General features: G+C 39.4%; 1 pseudogene; it reads right to left on the bottom strand.

The window, feature by feature from the left end:
* Positions 1-7,179: 7,179 nt before the first annotated feature.
* On the bottom strand, positions 7,180-8,044 carry LOC132353969 (ras-related protein Rab-11A-like; annotated as a pseudogene).
* Positions 8,045-8,567: the final 523 nt, after the last annotated feature.

Raw genomic sequence — 8,567 nt, 5'->3', positions numbered from 1 at the left:
GCCTGCGCGTTTGGAGCCTGTGCTCCGCAACAAGAGAGGCCACTATAGTGAGAGGCCCGCACACCGCGATGAAGAGTGGCCCCCGCTTGCCACAACTAGAGAAAGCCCTCGCACAGAGACGAAGACCCAACACAGCCATAAATAAATAAATTAATTAATTAAAAAAATTAATTAAAAAATAAAATAGTAAAATAAAATAAAATAAATGTAGGGGGAAGGATTTGAGTATTCAAGGGCTTTGAATGCCGGGCTGAGGAGCCCAGACTTTGTTTCCTATGTCCCTAAACAAGGATGCTGGGGGGGTCTCACTGTACACAATGTTTAACTCTTGGTTGACTAGTCAAGACGAGCTTAGGAATCTCCCGGCTGAGAGCGGAGGCAGAGGGGACCCTCACGATGTCCATACTCAGAGGATGAGGGAGATGAGTTTACTGCGGAATTAGGGAGTGGTGCAACAGGGGAGGGATGACTGCTCTCTCTGACCCGGTCTCCACCATCACGGACCCTGTCAATTTCTACCCAAATCACTACTTACCTCCTCTTCTGCCTCTAGTCCGCAGCTCCTAGGTGGAACCAGAGGAATCTTCCTCAATACGACCATGTCACTCATTAATCAAGTTGACAAGTATTAATCGAGGACCAACTAACTACAGTTGACCCTTGAACCACACGGGTTTGAATTGTGTTGCGGGGCCACTTGACTTGGATTTTTTTTCAGGAAATATGTACTATATGTACATGATCAGGGTTGGTTGAATCTGCAGATGTGGAACTGAGGATTCGGAGGGCCGGCTGTAAAGTTACAGGCGGATTTTCCATTGCCAGGAGGCAGCTCCTCCAAACGCTGCATTGTTCAAGGGTCAACTGTATAGTTACTGGGAATACAGCAAAGAAAACAGAAAAAAAAAAAAAATGCCCTGTTCTCACGGAGTTGACACTCTAGTTGGGCTGTCCCCTGTGTACAGCTGTGAGAATTTTTCTAGGGTCGATTGCCAGAAGTGGAATTGCTGGGTTGCAGTATATGTGCAACTTGAACTCGGCTAGGCATTGCCAAATTGCTCTGCAAAGTTAGCTTAACTAATTTATACTCCCACCCACAGTATATAAAGATTCCTGTGTTGTCCTTCAATATTTGTTCCTATCAATTATAAACTTTTGTTAATCTGACGGGTGTGAAATATCTCGTTTTAATTTACTTTTCTCCAAATGATTACTGGGTTGAGCATTTCATGTGTGTATCGGCCATTCCCTTTCCTCCTCTGTGAACTGCCTTTTGATACCTTTTGTTTTTTTCTTGTTGGTTTATAGGAGTTTAGTCTGATCACTAATCCTTTGTTGGAAGGGCCAGTCCCTTTTTAAGAGCTCGTCTGACTGGGTCAGGTCCTCCCAGGATAATCTCATTTATGATTAACTCAGAAATCAAGAGATTTGGGACTCTAATTACATCTGCAAAATCCCCTTTGTCATGGAATGTAACACAGGGGAGTGATAATGCCATCCTATTCATACCTCCAGCCCACACTTAAGGGAAGGGAATTATATGGAGGTATGGGTCATGCGGAATCGTTTTCAGAATTCTGCTTGTCACAAATATTGTAAGAAGTTAAACAATTTTTTTTTCTTCTTAAAGGAGTTTTTGGTCTCATAGATTCTACTTTTTTTTTCTCTCACTAGATTACCAGTTACCAGTTTATTATAAAGAATATTAAAGGATACAAATCAACAGGCAGATGAAGGGATACACAGAGGGAGGTCCTGAACAAAGGAGCCCCTGTCTTCGTGGAGTTTGGGACCTGGCACGTGGAAGCGTTCTGGTTCCCTAACTTAGAAGCTCTCTACTGTTTTGTTTGTGTGTGTGTGTGTTTGTTGTTGTTGTTTTGTGCTTCACTCATTTCTGCTATTTGAATGCCAGGCTGAGGAGCCCAGACTTTGTTTCCTAGGTCCCTAAATAAGGATGCTGAGTGGTCTCACTGTACACAGTGTTTAACTCTTGGTTGACTAGTAAAGGCGAGCTTAGAAATCTCCTGGTTGAGAGCAGAGGCAGAGACGCTCCCGGGTCTCTTTCTTTGACATTTAAAAAGTCTTGCTCTGTAATTATTTAAAAATTTTTTCCTGTATTGGATGCTGAACTCATTAATTTTCAGTTTTCTTATTTTCATATAAGCACTTCTCTCTGAAGTCTGTATCCTTTAAGTATTGAGATGTAATGATTTCATCATTCAGCTCTAAACATTTTCAATATCCAATATGATTTCTACTTGGTCCATCCATTGTATAAAAGTATGCATTAAAATTTCTGAGCATTTTGGTGTTTGTTTTTCTCTTTTTGTTATTGATTTCTATTTTTTTTTTTTTTTTACATTGTGGACAGATTGCATTTTCTATACTATTATTCCATTAACATTTACTAAGGTTTGTATCTTGGCCTGGTATGTGGCTAGTATTTGTAAAATCTCCATGTGTGTTTGAAAATAGTGAGGATTCTCTGAGAGTTTAGGGTCCTCTAGCTGTTAAATGGGTCTACCTAATTAAGCATCTTTTTCAAATATTCTATACTTTTACTATTTTAAAAATCTGTTTGATTTATCAGTTACTCATGGGGATAAGTTAAATTCATGTAATTTAGGGCTATATTGTTATGTGTCAGGATTTTTATATTTTCCAGGTGCATAGGTCCTTTTTTCACAATATTCCTGTTAGTCCTAATAATTTCTTTTTGCCATAGTGTCAATCTTGTTTCATATAAGTATGTATAGCCACATTGTCTTTTTTTCAGGAGACATTAGGCTGGTATACCCTCTCCTATTTATTTATCTTTATCCTTACTGTGTCTTGTGTGATTTATTTTTTATTCAATCTATGAGTGTGGGTCATGGGGGGTTTATTAATTGCTGAGTATGGTCTGTTTTTACTTATTATTATTATTATTTTTTAGATTTAATTTTTAAAATTGAAGCATAGGGACTTCCCTGGAGGTCCAATGGTTAAGACTCCATTCTTCCACTGCAGGGGGCACGGGTTCGATTCCTGGTTGGAGTAACTAAGATCCTGCATGCTGCGCCACACGGCCAAACAAACAAAAATATTGAAGGATAGTTGATTTACGATGTTGTGTTAATTTCTGCTGTACAGCAAAGTGATTCAGTTATACATATATATACATTCTTTTTTTTTAAACATCCTTATTGGAGTATAATTGCATTACAATGGTGTGTTAGTTTCTGCTTTATAACTAAGTGAATCAGTTATACATATACATATACATATATCCCCATATCTCTTCCCTTTTGCATCTCCCTCCCTCTCATCCTCCCTATCCCATCCCTCTAGGTGGTCGCAAAGCACCGAGCTGATCTCCCTGTGCTATGCGGCTGCTTCCCACTAGCTATCGGTTTTACATTTGGTAGTGTATATATGTCCATGCCACTCTCTCACTTTGTCCCAGCTTACCCTTCCCCCCCTCCCCGTGTCCTCAAGTCCATTCTCTAGTAGGTCTGTATCTTTGTTCCCGTCCTGCCCATAGGTTCTTCATGACCTTTTTTTTTAGATTCCATATATATGTGTTAGCATACGGTATTTGTCTTTCTCTTTCTGACTTACTTCACTTAGTATAATAATCTCTAGGTCCACCCATGTTGCTGCAAATGGCATTATTTCATTCATTTTTTATGGCTGATTACTATTCCTTTGTATATACAAAGGAATAGTAATCAGCCATAAAAAATGAATGAAATAATGTACCACATCTTCTTTATTCATTCGTCTGTTCATGAACATTTAGGTTGTTTCCATGTCTTGGCTATTGTGAATAGTGCTGCTATGAACATAGGGGTGCAGGTATCTTTTTGAATTATAGTTTTGTCTGGATATATGCCCAGGAGAGGGATTGCTGGATTATATGGCAACTCTATTTTTAGTTTTTTGAGGAACTTCCATACTGTTTTCCATAGTGGCTGCACCAACTTACATTCCTACCAACAGTGAGGGAGGGTTCCCTTTTCTCCATACCCTCTCCAGCACTTGTTATTTGTAGACTTTTTAATGATGGCCATTCTGACTGGTGCGAGGTGGTACCTCACTGTAGTTTTGATTTGCATTTCTCTAATAATTAGCGATGTTGGGCACCTTTTCATGTGCCTGTTAGCCATCTGTATGTCTTCTTTGGAGAAATGTCTGTTTAGGTCTCCTGCCCATTTTTTGTTCAGGTTGTATGTTTTTTGTTGTTGTTGAGTTGTATGAGCTGCTTGTATATTTTGGAAATTAAGCCTTTGTCGGTCACATAATTTGCAAATACTTTCTCCCAGTCTGTAGGTTGTCTTTTTATTTTGTTTATGGTTTCCTTTACAGTGCAAAACTTGTAAGTTTGATTAGGTCTCATTTGTTTATTTTAGCTTTTATTTCTATTGCCTTGAGAGAGTGGCCTAAGAAGACATTGGTGGGAATTCCCTGGTGGTCCAGGGGTTAGGACTCCATGCTTTCACTGCCAAGGTCCCAGGTTCAGTCCCTGGTTGGGGAACTAAGATCCTATAAGCTCAGTGGTGCAGCCAAAAAAAAAAAAAAAAGACATTGATACTGTTTATGTCGGAGAATGTTTTGCCTATGTTCTCTTCTAGGAGATTTATAGTGTCATGTCCTATATTTAAGTCTTTAAGCCATTTTGCATTTATTTTTGTGTTTGGCACCATACTGTTTTAATTATTGTAGGTTTGTAATATATTTTGAAAGCAGGAAGTGTGATGCTTCCAGCTTTATTTTTTTCTTTTTTTCCCTAAAGATTGTTTAGGCTATTTGGTGATCCCTTGTTGTTCCATATTAATTTTTGGATTGTTTTTTCTATTTTTGTGAAAAATGCTATTGGAATTTTGATAGGGATTGCATAGAGTCCGTAGATCACTTTAGGTAGTATGAACATTATTAACAAATACTGTCTTCCATCTTTTCAAGTGCCTTTTGGACATCTGTATGTCTTCTTTGGAAAAATGTCTATTCAGCTCTTCTACCCATTTTTAAAATTTATTTATTATTATTATTATTTTTGGCTTCATCAGGTCTTCATTGTGGCACGTGGGATCTTTGTTGAGGCATGCAGGATCTTTTTGTTGCGGTGTGTGGGCTCTTCATTGCAGCACACGGGTTTCTCTCTAGTTGTGGCACGCGGGTTTTCTCTCTCTAGTTGAGGCATGCAGGCTCAGTAGTTGTGGTTTGAGGGCTTAGTTGCCTCGCAGCATGTGGGATCTTAGTTCCCCAACCAGGGATTGAACTCATGTCCCCTGCATTGGAAGGCAGATTCTTTACCACTGGACCACCAGGGAAGTCCCTCTTCTACCCATTAAAAAAAAATTTTTTTTTTTATTGTTAGTTGTAAGCATTCTCTATATATTTTGGATAGTCACTCCTTTTCAGATATATGATTTGCAAATATCTTCTATTCAGTAGGTTGTCTCTGTTTGGTTGTTCTTGTTGATCGTTTCCTTTACTGTGCAGAAGCTTTTGAGTTTTATGTAGTCCCATTTATTTATTTTTGCTTTTGTTTCCCTTGCCTGAGGAGACATATCCAGAAAGATATTGCTAAGACTGATGTTCAAAACACTGAAAAATTCCTCTTCAATTTTTTGGGAAGAGTTTGAGAAAGATTGGCATTAATTCTTCCTTAAATATTTGGTAGAATTCACCAATGAAGCAATCTTGTCCTGGGCTTTCTTTGTTGGGACGTTTTACTAATTCAATCTCCTTACTAGATATAGATTTGTTCATATTCTCTGTTTCTTCATGATTCAGTCTGTCTAGGTAGGTTGAATGTTTCTAGGAATTTGTCTATTTCTTTTAGGTTATCCAATTTATTGGTGTATAATCTTTGTTGTATCCGATTATCCGTGCCCACTATGGCATATTTTAGAGTAATGAGTGCTATGACCATGGGGAATTTAAGCAAGGCAATAGTTCCAATGGTTAATATGGGCATCCCTGTTGGTCTTTCACTTTATATTCAGCAACTCCCTTAAGATTATAGGGAGTATTTTGTTTAAATTTAGTGGGATCTCCAGGTGTAACTGTAATTTGAGCCCTTGTATTGATTATGATCACAAAGGCTTGCCAATTGGCACATTTCAGCACGTTAAAGTTAATTTGGAATCTGTGTGTAAAGGCACAAAAGCTCTTCAGTCCCTTTAATTTTCTGAATGTATAAATTCTTTCTGTAAATCTTGGATTTACAGGTCAAATTGGGGACTTCTTTCTCCAGTTTTTGTTTTGTTTTGTTTTCTCTCCCTGTATTCAGGACTCTCTCTCTCTCTCTCTATCCCCCCACCTTCTCTCCTCCCTCTCTTCCTCTTCCTTCCTCCCTTCCTCCCTCCCTCCCCCCTTTCTTTCTTACTGGATATACTTCCGGGGAGGGAGTGGATATCTCTACTCTGCTCATATTTATACATTTCTTATTCCAGAGACCTTCAAATCAGTATTTTCAGGGTTAGGGTCATCTCCCATGTTGATAGTTACTTTGTAAGGCTTAAGGCAAATTTGCATGAACCCCTTCACTGTGCCACAGTGGTTCCACAAATGTTTTCCCCTATAACCCCGAGGATCAAGATCTTTGTTGCAACAGAGGAATGGGCAGCAGAAGAGGTATTTAAGGGTCCTGGTGAGCAGTCTGCTCTTAGGAGGGTGGACCTGAGCATGCCACCTAATGACTTCTTTCCTCCTTCTCCCTCTCTCTCTCTTCCTTTCTAAAGATAGCTCTTTCATGAGCAATGACCTGATGGGTCCATATGTTGTGCAGGGTATAGTTGTTCCCTTGAGTGTTCTCTCTATTTCTCCATATCTATATTTATATATCAGAAATTTTAGCACTGATTCAATAATTTATCAAATTTGCAGCCTGTATTAAATGTTCATCAATTGTCCCAATACTGCCTTTTGTAGCAATTGCCCCTTTCCTTCAGTTCAGGATCCAATCTGTGATTATGCATTATATTTAGTTGTAGCCTCTTTTTCTTTAATATGGAATAGATTCTCCACTTTTGTCTTTTTGTTGTTGTTGTTGTCATTGACCACAAGAATTACAAATATATTTAAATATTTACAAATATATTTACAAATATATTCTCAGACCTGGGAATTGGACTATACACAGCCCTCCCAGGGAGAAGAGAAACACCTTACATGTTCTGACAGCACTGCACCTTTGGCTTGTTTTCAGTGGTTGGTGGAACAAGAAAAGGAATCACATTGTTGCTTGGGAACATGTCATTTTCACGTCTGTCTGGCATTTACTTCTGGGAAACTATGTGGTATATCTCTGTCAAGACTGTCTGAAAAGTAGCTTCTACATTTGTAGAGTCTAGAGCAGATGTCTCAGTGAATGATGAACCATTCTTTTCTGCAAAAGCTCTTGCTTCATCTGTAGGAACTGCCCTGAAATGACGCAGATCACTCTTATTGCCCACAAACATGGTAACAATGTTATTATCAGTGTGATCTCTCGGTTCTGTCAGCCATCACTCTGCATTTTCATATGTGAGATATTTAGCAATATCATAGACCAATAAGGCACCTACAGCGCCACGATAGTGTGCTGATGTTATAGCTCGGTATAGCTCTTGCACTGCTGTGTCCCATATCTGTGCCTTTATTGTTTTCCCAGTAACCCGGATGCTTCTTGTTGCAAACTCTATTCCAATGGTGTTCTTGCTTTCAAGATTAAACCCATTTCGAGTAAATCAAGACAGGAGATTACTCTTTCAAACACCAGAATCTCCAATAAGGACAACTCTGACGAGATAGTTATACTCATTGTCACGGGTACACACTGAAGTGAAGGGACGGGAGCAGCAGTGGTATCGGTGGGACCAGGCGGCGTCGCTGCAGGGGTAACCCGAGCGCCGAGCTTCAGCTGCTGGACTGGGTAAAGCCACTTTTGTCTCTTTTTTGGCCACGCCGCGGGGGTTGAGGGATCTTAGTTACCCGACCAGGGATTGAACCCAGGTCCTTGGCAGTGAAAGCGGGTGTCCTAACCACTGGACCACCAGGGAATTCCCGACCTTGACATTTTGAATAGCATAGAATAGCTGTTTTGGAAATTGTCCAGATCTCAACTAGGATTTGCTTGATGTTTTCTTGTGCATTTTTTCCAGTACATTTTTTAATCCTTTGGAAGGCAAAGCCTTTTTCATTAGACACTTAACATGGCACTGTATCAAAGCTTAGCCTTTGGCTTCCATAAGCTCTGAAGAAGTGGGTTTTGCAGAAAGCCCTTTCAGTTTCCAGTGTCTGTTGTCTCACAGTTTCATGAGGCTTCATGTTTAAGACTTTATGGATAAGATAATTAAATGTAACATGACTGTTCAGAGTAGCCTAAAACTAACAGGACATTTCAGATTACCTGCAGCTAGGTTTTTTTTTTTCTTCCATAAATCTGCCTAAAGACTTGGCTCACTCTTTTTTTTTCTTTTCTTTTCTATTTTTTTTTTTTTTTCTTATTTGGTTGCACCGGGTCTTAGTTGTGGCAGGCAGGCTCCTTAGTTTCGGCTCGCCAGGTCCTTAGTTGTGGCATGCGAACTCTTAGTTGTGGC

This window comes from Balaenoptera ricei, chromosome 19, assembly GCF_028023285.1.
Source record: "Balaenoptera ricei isolate mBalRic1 chromosome 19, mBalRic1.hap2, whole genome shotgun sequence".
Classification (NCBI taxonomy): domain Eukaryota; kingdom Metazoa; phylum Chordata; class Mammalia; order Artiodactyla; family Balaenopteridae; genus Balaenoptera; species Balaenoptera ricei.
This window is presented reverse-complemented; position numbering and strand designations above follow the sequence as displayed.